At 36.0% G+C, this 12,598-nt stretch overlaps 1 protein-coding gene and 1 non-coding gene across 2 annotated transcripts in view; one reads left to right on the top strand and one right to left on the bottom strand.

Annotated features, from left to right (window-relative positions):
• The window catches only part of LOC123537927 (uncharacterized), a 129,798-nt gene that overhangs the window by 103,446 nt on the left and 13,754 nt on the right, over positions 1 to 12,598 (bottom strand). The window lies entirely within an intron of this gene.
• On the top strand, positions 1,314 to 1,386 carry Trnas-uga (transfer RNA serine (anticodon UGA)). Its single transcript has one exon. It is a non-coding gene; the product is annotated as a tRNA-Ser (tRNA).

The following is a 12,598-nucleotide window of genomic DNA, read 5'->3' as shown; positions in this document are numbered from 1 at the left end:
TCACTAGGTCAAAATAAAGGTCAGGGTTTTTCCCAGTGCACAAAATTATGCATGTGGTCCAAATTTGAAGGCTGTAGCTACAGAAATGTGAAAGTAGGTCACTAGGTCAAAATCAAGGTCAACTCAAGTCAAGGTTCATCTTGCCACTCAAAAATATACATGTGGTCCAAGTTTGAATGTTGTAGTTACTGACAAGAACATTTTAAAAGCTTTTTCCCTATATAAGTCTATATGAACCATGTGACCCCCGGGGCGGGGCCCTATTTAACCCTAGGAGGATATTTTGAACACACTTGGTAGAGAACCACTAGATGATGCTACATTACAAGTATCAAAGCCCTAGGCTTTGTGGTTTGGACAAGAAGATTTTCAAAGTTTTTCCCTATATAAGTCTATGTAAACCATATGACCCCCAGGGCGGGGCCATATTTTACCCTAGGGCTATAATTTGAACAATCTTAGTTGAAGACCACTAGATGATGTCACATACAAAATATCAAAGCCCTAGGCCCTGTGGTTTTGGACAAGAGGTTATTCAAAGTTTTTCCCTATATAAGTCTATATAAACCAAGTGACCCCCAGGGCGGGGCCATATTTGACCCCAGAGAAATAATTTGAATCATCTTGGTAGAGGACCACTAGATGATGCTTCATACCAAATATCAAAGCCCTAGGCTCTGTGGTTTTGGACAAGAAGGTTTTCAAAGTTTTTCCCTATATAAATCTATATAAATTATAGAAATAAACAAAGGGCCATAACTCACTCATAAATTGTTGAACCAGTCTGATTTTCAGGGGGACACAACTAGGGTATCAATACATCATTCTGACAAAGTTTGGTCAAAATCCCCCCAGTAGTTTCTGAGGAGATGCGATAACGAGAAATTGTTAACGGACGGACGGACGGACGGACGGACGGAATGACGGACGGACGGACCACGGACGCAGAGTGATTTTAATAGCCCACCATCTGATGATGGTGGGCTAAAAAGGGACTAAAACCGGATTATAATATATATATATATATATATATATAGATGACAAAATATTAATTCCTTTAATATTGTGCTACAGAATTGGTAAAACATGTACGGGGACTTAAACTATATTAATTATAATTATGTAGATCTGATTTCTAACATGTTTATTTTAATACGGAATGAATCGTATCATATTCTATAGAATTTTCCTAAAGGTAACTCATAATTTATACGTGGAAGCGTGCTTTGACAACCCATATTAGGAACAGTGTCTATTCTTTATAAATGTAGCCGTGTGTATACAATGTATATAATTGGTCTATGATATCGATTGTCCTATTAGCTTAGTTGGTAGAGCATCTGTCTTGAAAGCAGAAGGTCGCAGGTTCGAGTCCTGCATCGGGCTGCACATTTTTCCTCTCCTATTACATTCGTGCCGTGGTGACTAGCCTTGGAATCTTAGAGCTAGGGTGAAGCAATGGCTGGATTAGTCAAAAGAATCTGAGTTTGTCTTTGAAAAAAGGAGGGAGGAATGAAGTAGTATGTATATAATGTATATACTAGTAATTGATATATGATATTGACTGTCCCATTAGCTCAGTTGGTACAGCATCTGACTTGTAAGCAGAAGGTCGCAGGTTCCAGTCCTGCATCGGGCTGCACATTTTTCCTCTCCTGTTACATATGGTAAAACACTGATATTGAGGGTGTATTTCCTTTCATATTACACGTGTACATGTGTAACGACAAGTCCATGCGGCATTAAATTTCATTTTAAATTTATAACTATGTCTAAAAATGATAGAGAAATTTACAATTCTTAGACACTAATTCAATGTATTATATGAAAGCAGTGTATACACATGCTTCTAAAAGACAAAAAGAAATGTAATTGAGGTTTATTTTGTCTATATTTATTAAAATTAAATTTCATGCTGTTTGACCTTTACTTTTATAATGTTGACAGTACGCCATGTGAGTTCTGACATTACATGTTTGAATGAATAAGCACGTGATAAATATTTATGTTTTCATTGGTTCCTTAAATCAAGCGTCTGGATGATCATGATCAGAGAGAAACGCATTCTTCACCTCTTTACAAACGTTCTTAAATTTTTGGAAAAAGTTAAAATCCCCGGGGGGACTAAAAGCGGATTATGCCTGTTTAGTTACTACTGATATTAAAAATGATTTTAATTCTTAGTTTTCGAGAAAAAAACAAATCGGCAAAACATTAAATTGTATTTTCTTGTAGTTTTTGAAATCAAAAGTAGATCGTCTATGTTTGGCTGCTTTCACGAAACGAAACAACTTTTTTATGAAAAGATTTAAATAAGAGGTAATTTAACCGTAAACTTCAATGTCAGATACTGCCAATTGCTGCTAAATGTCTTCGTATCATCACAATTTGTAAAATATATTGTTGAAACTGGAAAAAATGTGTAATCGTATCCGGATATAATATTCTGGGTAAATATCGAGCTGTGTTATGAAATTTTAAGAAAAAAACTAAAAACAAACTGAAACTGGTAGACTATACTGTCAGTACATCAATCATTAGCCGACTCAGGCCCTTCAGGCCTTTGATTTAAACCTTACTGACTCATAATTTATTATATTATGCACATAATATGTGTAATATGTAATATTACGAGTCGAAAATCAAGTAAAGGCATGATAACGCATAAAAAATTGTTTACGGTATCCCGACCTACCCTAAATTTTTGGTCCGACCCTAAATGTTTTTATGGCCTTGGAGAATGCACTTTTTCTGCTTTAAACATGGTCAGTGATGTTAGAAATCAATTTACTGATGCTGATACTCTAGCGGCATAACCCCATTATTTGTATTCATTTTTTGACAAAAAAATAATTTCCGAAAAATCTCCCTTTATAAAAAAAAATCCAAAACAAAAATCCTACCTAGATCTACCTACCCTAATATTTTTAGCATGATACCGGAAACAAATATTTTTCTTAAGGCCAAACTATAAAATAGAATTTCTTTATCAAGATGGACTGCTTCTTCAAAACGGAACTCGCCTCCTCTATTAAAAAGTGAGTTGTAATATATTTCTAGACAACTACGTAACATGTCTATATTACAAATAAACTGTCCGGAGACAGAGCCCTGACAAATTGACAATCTATTGTAGTGCCGTCACTAGAAGTTCAGTATACTGAGTACAGTATACCCGAATGCGCCTCATGTAAATTTGCGTGAAGCTCTCGGTCTTCTTATGTCATTTGTCTCATACGTCACCCGTTAAGTGAAACAGTAACAACAAGGATGCGAACATAGAGAATAATCATATTCTATTTATTTATTTATTAAAACTGTTGGAAAAATGATTGCTAAAGGAACTGGAAATAATTCAATAAGGATACTAAACTACAGGTTATCTTTGAACCATGCTTTTGGAAATGATGTTGAATTCAATGAATCGTCGTTTCAAGAGCATGGTGCGATCGGTGCCTGGATTTCATCGAGTCTGGAGATGATCGACGAAGTCAGACTTATGATGTCGTCGAGAAGACAGACAATTAAAATGAAATTTGTTTGTGAATTGTAAATTTTGGAGGGATCACAACTTTGGAAGATTAACAATAAAGTGAGTCTGTTTACCTTATAAATGTTCATATTTCTTTTTAAAATAACTTTTGTTTATTCAGAACAGGACAATTTCGCAACTAGGATTAGTTTCAAGCTGCTCGTGAGACGTGGAATTTGATTCATTTCCCGTGATTATCCCGCGACAATGTAATTACTTAACATTTTCATTGACCTACCTAATTTGCATATTTCCCATGATGCCTTGTGGTCAAATTCAACATGGCGTCTCGCATCGATTTGGATGTGCGATTGATACGGAAAAACACAACTAAAAGTAATCATCTGAACATTGCGGAAAGAGTCGACTTCATAGAAATGTAGAAAAAGTGGCAATCAGTTAGCTAAGTAAACAAATTTTTGGCAAAATGCGTATATAGAACATACATTAGCTGAAACCTTATTAGTGTTATTTCTAGAGCGACGCAGTGGGGCGCCCCGCCCTGCCCTTTTTTACTGCCGCCACGCTGCCCTTAAAATGTGCCCTCTTGCCTTTGATCTTCTGCTAAATCCCGCCAATTTCCCTGTTGACATGCCTCGACGATTTTTTTATCAGCAAATTACGTCACGGCGAGTGCACACAGGTAATGAGAATCAATGAAGTGTTAAAACTAATTGATAAAGAGTATGGATCCTGTGAAATTTATGTCAAAAAGGCGTGCGTAAGCGGCCAGCTGATTACCGAGCACGTGAAAAGTGCCCTAGATTTCTTTGTGCAAAATTTAAATTAGACCGTTGTTTAGTATAATAACAAGTATAATATCAATGCAGTTTGATTCTACTGTAATTTAAACTAGAAAATGCACAAATTTTAATGAATATCGAAAGTAAAAGTAAGTTTAGATTGTCCGTTCACGAGTCTTATTACTCCCGATGTCGTATGCAATTTTTCCATATTTCCTTCAAAAAAAGCTGACAGTCGGGGTATTTTTTATGATGAGAAACATCAAAATTTGAGGAACTATCTCTGGTTTACCCTAGTGGGTCATGTAAACTGAGTAAAAACTACTTTTAGACAACATTCCGAAAGTGTACCAGTATCCGGATAGTATATTTTGGATATGCGTTTTAGTAAACTTTAACCTGACTGTAATAGCACTTTTCTGTTAATGAAATATTGATGAAAGACCTGATCAATACAACATGACTTTTGATAATTATTAGTTTACAATGTGACCTGAAACAGGCCTTTAACTATGTTGTTTACAACATGATCTTGGTTTCAAGATTAAATTAAGGCCCTCCACTATTTCATATTCATATGAATAAGTTGACATTCTTGGTGACATTTTTTAAGAGAAAGGCTTGAATGGTTTAACCTAAACTATAAAGTAAGTAAAAAGCCTTTGTAAACTTTGTTACTGGTTTTGGGAAGATTTACCACTTTATTCTGTGACATTTCTTTTAAGTGTGCAATAAAGATAAATGGAATACATATTAACTATAGACATCTAGAAATGCGACTACTGCTATATATATATGGTAACTTTCACGTCTAAAAGAGCACCCTGCCCCTTTCGGACAGCACCCTGCCCCTTTTTGGCAGCACCCTGCCCTTTTTGAGCTCTAGAAATAACACTACCTTATAGTGCATATTTTTGAATGGAAGGGAATAGAGCTCTGACTGAGGCCCAATATGGGTAGCCGAGTTCAGAGCTCTATGTATAGATCTACTAGAGATATGGATCCTTATCCCAAGACACTTCCTGTTTTTAGCTGGACAAATGGGAAAAGTGGATAGTGTTTTTGTTTTTTTTGAAAAAACTGAAACAAAAAAATTAAGTCTAAAGGACTAAGAGAAAGAGTTCATAAGAGGAAAAAAATGAAATTTTTATGTTTTTACACGACTGCAAGATCAGCCATGAAGGGCTTTTCCCCAAAAAATATCCACCCCCTCCCTGGGAAGCATTTTTTTGGTACAGGGGGTAATTACAGAAAGAGGGAACAGGGGGGCCCTTTGAGCAAAGGGGGGGGGTATTTATTTCTTGTGTTTTGATTTGCGGTAAAGGGGGGGGGGGGTTTTTTAAAGTTAAGCAGGAAGGGGGGGGGGGGTTTTTAATTTAAGCGGGAAAAGGGGGGGGGGCTTTGAGGTACCCGGGGTGGGGAAGGGGGAAGGGGGGAAAATTCTCCGGAGGGGGGGGTTTTTTCTGATAACCCCAATGGGGGGGGAGGGGGGGGGAATTTTCTGAAATCCCCAAAAGGGGAGGGGGTATTTGGGGGGACCCTTTTGGGGGGAAAAGGGGGTTTTTTTTTTTTAGGAAACCGGGGGTGTGGAAGGGGGGGGGGGGGGGTAAAATGCCCCAGGGGGGGGGGGGGTATTTTGAGGCCCAGGGGGGGGGGGGGGGGCGATTTTTGAAAACGAGCTGTGTATGTGTTGGTGGGGGGGGGGATTTTATTTAACCAAAATCACAGTGTGGCGTGAGCCTTTAAAGGTTTGGGTGAACAGGGTGTGGAAGGGGGGGGGGGGGGGTTTTGGGGAACCCAAGGGGGGGGGGGGGATTTTTTGGGGGGGGGGGGTCTTTTTTGAGGAAGGACCAGCGGAGGAGGGGGGGGGCTATTTTTGTGACTGTGGTGTATCAAAGTGTTGTGAGGGGCCAACTTTTAAACTGAATATGTGAAACCCGGTGGGGAAAGGGGGAAGGGGGGGGATTTGGAGAGATGGGGGAGGGAGGGTTTTTTTCAAGGAAAACGGGGGGGGGGGGGGGGGGGGGGGGAGCATGGTGGTCCTACAAAACTATGTCAGTCCCACGCACAAACGAAAGCGCTCGAAAAAAATTGCTTTCAACATGGGTGGGAATGAACTTTGTGGAAACCCCTTTTAGCTCATATTTTTGTTTGTACAAAGTAAAGAAGGGGTTAGTCTGAGGCTAACGTGGGAAATTTTCTTCGTCGGGGGGGGGGATTTACGATAAATTAGAGTGGGGGGGGCGGGGGGGGTTTTTAGGAAAAGATTGGGGGATGTGTTAAATTTCCTTACTTCCACACATCGGCCCGGGGGCTTGCGCGCGACCGTCGTCTTACTGGGAAAAAAACATGCCAAATTTTTGAAAACCACCCATCGAGACAAAGAAGGGCCCGGACACGCCCATCAATCTCACCCTTTTAATGTCAAAGGTCCTTCCTTTGAGCACAGCCTGGGTCTGCGCGCAAACACGCGTCTACTGTGGTAGACTTTCATGCCAAGTTTTTGAAAATCCATCAACGATGACAAAGATATGGCCCGGCACAAAATCGGACAGGCCGACAGACTGACGGACCGACAGTTAAAAAAAATAATGCCCCCCTTCGGGGGCAAAAAAAATTGGATGTAACACGCAGTTGTATACAGAAAAAGTGCATGGTCTAAATTACCCCCACCCAGCCCAGAATAAAAATGTTACAAATAAGCATTTACATGAAAGTAACAAAAAAGGGAAGTAATTCAAAATTGGGATCGGGGTTTTTTGCGCATGACACTTTTTTTGTTCTCATATGTGAACAATTTCCCAAAGTTCCCAAAAAATTTCCCCCATGCAAAAGAAATGCTCCAAAGATTCTTGTTCTGATTTTTGGGCCCTCTGTGCCCTTTGACCTTAGACTAGGGGTCTGGATCTGGCGACAGGTTGTTCATTAGGGGGAAAATTTGTACCAGTAATTTCAAAATCCCTTGATGACGGCGTTTTTATGAGGACATTAAAAAATCTTGTTAATCTTTGACTTCAAAGTGACCTTGACCTTGGGCTGGGCTTTGAGTCTTACGATGACCCCAAATTTCTAGGGTAAACATTTATCCCAATTATTTAAAAACCCCTTTAATTGGCAGTTTTACGGCCGGAATGAAACAGACCCGTTCACCTTTTACCTTTGACCTTGACCTAGGGCTGGTTTTGCCAATGCACATGATTCCATTAGGGGAAACTTTATGCAAAGTTTTTTCAAAACCCTTAAAGGATGCAGTTATGGAGGGGGGGGGGAAAGGGGGGGGGGGGGGGGGGGGTGTAAAAAAAAAAAGACCCAAAAGGAAGGAGCAGCCTATTTGTTCCCCAATTTTTTTTTTAAAAAAGGGGGGGGACAAAAAGCTCCCCATTATTAGTTTAAATTTATGTCATATCACAATTCTCTTTGTCAAAAAATACTGACACAATTTTCAAAAGACCCAAATCTGTGGAAGCTTTTTTCATTTTTCTAGAACTATGCTGGTCAAAATGGTTTTTTGGGGGGGGGGGGGGAAATTTCTTCAGGTTTGTGATCAGAGGGCAGTTTGACTAAAGGTCCCAAGGGGGAAGCAGTTTTTCTGGGGGGTGATCGAGGGATCATTTTTATGATAAACGGGCTTGTTCATTACAATTAAAAAAAGAAAAAATTTCAGGGTTTTATTATTAGAATAAATTTTTTAATACATCTAAAATAATATGTAAAGGGGGTTTAATTCCAGTCCCAAAATGTTCACGTTTTTGAGATTTTTAAATTCCAGGTCAAATTTTCGCAAAACTTAATTTTGCCCGCAATTTAAAAACCCTTTGGTTGTAAACAAAAAAAATGAGGCCCCCTTCCAACATTTAAATAATAAATAAAAAAATTTTGAGGTAGACAATGAAAAGGGAATTTAAAGTTTTATATCGCACCGATTAAATTACCCCCTTTTGCGGGAAGTGGAATAATTTTGGGTCTCACTGAACTATTTGATGTTTCCTTATAAAATTCAAATATTTTTTTTATGAATAGTAGAAAATGGGGAATGGTGATTTTCAAAAGGAAACAACTTCTCATTAAAACCGAAAACAAATGGTGTGGTTGTCCTTGTAAATCTTTTAAAAATTTTATAGATGAAGGGGCCAGAATTAATGCCACGTGACATCTTGTGCCAGTTTTTTTTCACAGCTTTATCTCGGTTAAAGAAAAGTTGATCTTTTATTTGTATCAAAATTTTTAGTTTTTCCCCTTTTTCTTTCTTCAACAACTATTAAAATTATAAAAAAACAGAGTATGCAAAGGGTGGTAAAGTACCCACTGCATGCACTGACACAAATTTTGAATTTGTCGCACACAACGTAAAGTAACAAAAAACAAAGTCAAAACGCAAATGAGAAAAATTTTTAAGTGGAGTGGCTTCCTTGGTGAAATGTGAATAAGGGAAAAAAAAAAATTCACGGTTTTTTTAGATTTCGCGCTGAAAAGGGCCCCCGCGAATATAGCGAAAATAAACCCTGCGAATTAACCCTATATAGTATATAAAAAAATTTTTTTTAATCATTGTTTGTTACATATTATAAAATTTATAATAAAAACTTTTTGTGTTTGTAAAAAATTTTAATGAAACACGAATAGATAAAAAGATGTACGATACCTTTTTTAAAAAAAGCAAAAGGGATTTTACAACTTTTGTAATAAAGAAATTTAAACCTTACTTCTGAAATTAGATCTGCAAGTTTTATAATTCCACGGAGTACTTTTTTTAGTAGGAATTTTAACCCGTGTTGCATCTAAATTTAATGTTATTACACTTTTAATATATAAACTAATAAGATAACAAATAAAGATATCAAATATAATTACACTCTTATTAAAAAAATAAAAACATTTATTAGCTTTAAAACATAATAACAATGTTTATAGTATAAAAAACCCAAAATAATATGCAAATAGCACAAGAGAAATAGTCATACATTTTCAAATGAACAGAAGTTATAAATGAACAGAATAAATTTTTTCATCTTACCGAAATTATTTAAAGTGGTTTTTTGTTTTAAAACATAAATAAATTTTTTAAAAGGGTTGCAAAAATCCTTTTGGGAAGTACGCATAAGAAAAAAAAATTTTGAAGGGTTGGCCAAATTGGTTTACTTACAGGACTTCATTTTCGACTTCTTTTTAAAGTTTCTTTACGGCACTGGGTCAACCAGGGGTTAGTTACATACAACCCATTGCAATGTTTCCCAATTTTAGGGTGAAAAGACCCTGGTTTTTAACAGTTTACTTGCAGCATTGGTAAAGGACATTAAAAAAATATTGAATCCATTCCTGATTATCAAAATCACCAGTTTAAAAAATTTTTGTTGTTATGTTCCTGTTTCAGTATAATACAAAAAAAACTCTTTTTTTCCCGAGACTCTTAGTTACATAACAATACAATAATGATTTTGATATTTTTTTTTAAATTTTAAAAAGTATTTTTCTTTATTTTGTTTCCCCATTATTTATTTCATTAAAAAAATTTTGATATAAGAAAATTTTTACACATGAGTATCTAAAAAATGCAGAAAAACTTTAACTAAGGTCGGCCCCCAGATTGTTTTTTCAAAAAAAATTGTTTTGTTACGGGAAAAAAATGCTAATTTTTAAAGATGCTCCAGGCCTACCTTTTTAACCTTAAATTGTCAGAAAAAGCATGAAACCCTTGAAAGGGCCCCGAAAAAATAGATCTTTTTATAAAAATTCATACAGAATACCAGTCCTGGGGTTTTTTGCGTGCTTCAGTGTGGCACATGCCTTTTAATTTTTTTTTACCTATTGTAATCAGGGTTGCATCACACAACAAATTTAAAACCCACGGAACGGGGTTTTTAAGAAGGCTTAATTATTTAAATTTACTGACAAACTATAATGCTACCGAAACACATGAATTTGCTCTTTTTACTACTTTTTATTGAAAGGGAAAAGTTTTATAACATTTACTCAAATGTTTGTTTAAGGGTAAAATGGAATTAAATATGATCAAGATTTGACGGTAGGACAATCTGCAAGATCGGAATGGAATTAAAAAATTTCAAAAAAATCAAAACAACTGCTTCAAAATGATCAAATCAAGACAAAATGGGCAATATGTTATATATGAGAAACCCAAATTTTTTTTTTGCTCAAGATTTCAAAGAATTCAGCTATTTTTACCACCCTGGCGTCGGCTCCAAAACCTTTGGAAGTTTGCATGCAAGACATCAGTATCATTTAAGGCATATACTTTGAAACTTATTTTTTTTTCTAGGTCAATTCAACCCCACTGGGGAAGTCCCAAAATCTGACGTATTTTGAGCAAAAATTTTACCCCCCTTTTAGATTAGAAAATCATGGTTAAAGTTTTTTATGCAAATTTCTATCTCCCCAAAAAATGCAAAATTTAATTGAAAAATTTATGTCTTCGGGGGATAAAACTTTTGATAGCAACAATTTCCCCTAACTCTGACCTGCATTTGGCCAAAATTTTAACCCCTTGGGCTTTGAAATTCCCGGTTAAAGTTTTTCGGCAAATAATACAGCTATTACCAAAAACATATACTTTGAAACTTTTTTTATTTTTCTAGATAATTACCAACCTCACGGGGCAAATTCTATAACTCTGACATGTATTTGAGCAAAATGTCCCCTTTTGACCCCTGGATCAATCCCTAACCCGACATGTATTGCAGGAAAAAATGTCCCCTTTTTTTACTTAGAAAATTTGGTTAAAATTGATGCAAGTTTTCTTCGCAGAACAAAAAGCAGATATTAAATTTTAAGGGTAAAATTTTCTGACACTGGGCTGGCATTCCATTTTTTTCACATGCCGGAAAATCCACGGCACCCCCCATGCAAGACTCCATGCGTTTTTGCAACTAGAAATTCTGCAATGTTTATAGTTTAGTCAAATACGAAAAATTCAGGGGGCTGGGTACCTTTATTGTTTTTTCTCTGTTTTTATAGTATATTTCTTTATTCAAAACTATTTTCGGGAAGAATGCAGAACGCAAAACAAAGTGGAATTTTAAGTGCGTCACTGAAATGTCATGACGTCAACCCCGCTTTCAGACTTAATTTCCGGCTTGTATTTCATACCACCAAAGAAAGAGTGCTACAAAGAAGATTTTGATTTTTTTTATTTATTCTATTATTTTTAAAATACGGTAGCAAAAATAAAAATTAAGTTAATTAGTAAACGTATGAAAAAAAAATCAGTCGTGTTTACGATTGGATAAAAAAATCGTCCCCAAAGGCACCGCGTTGGGGGTAACTCGAAATAGCCTTGTTACCCCCCAATCAGGTGCCCCTGGTACGAATATTTTATCCGATTTATAAAAATGACAATATTTTTGACAGTCATAGTGTTTCAGTAGAAGGAGAAAAATGACACTCAAAAGGGGGTACTGCTCTGTCCATGTTACAGATAAGTTACAGAATAAAAAATTACTGTTATAATTATCTTTATAGTAAATTTAAAATTTTTTAAAAATTTTCACCATACAGGTAAATCTTTTAAATCAATTTTTCACTCTTCTCAGCAGTTTAATATTTAAGGTGGCTGGAGATGCGTTTAGTTTTTATATTTAATAATAATAATTTACTATCTTCAAGAAAAACTTATAAAAATTTAAAAAAAAACCTTAAGGTTCAAAACAAAGAAATGGGTTTCAAAAAAATGGAAAGCCAAAATTTTTTTTTAGTGATTTAGGGGCCAGAATGTTTTTATATGTAATCCAGAATCGTTTTCAGAATCAGAGTCGAATGTTTTTCTTTAAAAAAAAAATCCAGGCCCCCGAAAAAAAAAGGGGTCCCTAACACAATAAATACTTTTTATTTTATTCCCCTAATTAAAGCCATTTGGGGGGTTCTGTTACAGGGCCCTTGAAGTCAGCCCAAATTCACAATACATGCAGTAGCAAATTTGTAATAATTCCTTTCTAGTTTCCCAACAGTATAAAACAACTAGGCTCCTGCCAACGTGAAGCAATTAATTTTTTTTTACCATGCAGTAAAATTTCCCGGCCCTGTAGAGTTTAAGGGCCAAAGGGCTGAAATGGTGATTTTGCGCATTTAAAATTTAAAAGGATCATTTTGACCCGCACATTTTACGCCTGTTAAAAAATTTTTGGAAAACAACCAAGTTATTATCCAACTTGTGGTGGGTGATGGAAATTTTTTAATATGTATTATTTCAGTTACATTTTTTAAATTAAACACGAGTTATAAAATTTTTCACTGAAAAATATAGATATTATGTTTTTCAGTAATTTTTTTCTGAAATTGGCCCATTCCCCGTCCAAAAAAATGTGTTATT

Source organism: Mercenaria mercenaria, chromosome 18 (assembly GCF_021730395.1).
Source record: "Mercenaria mercenaria strain notata chromosome 18, MADL_Memer_1, whole genome shotgun sequence".
Lineage (NCBI taxonomy): Eukaryota > Metazoa > Mollusca > Bivalvia > Venerida > Veneridae > Mercenaria > Mercenaria mercenaria.
Note: the sequence above shows the minus strand (reverse complement) of the source record. Positions and strands in the feature narration are given on the sequence as shown.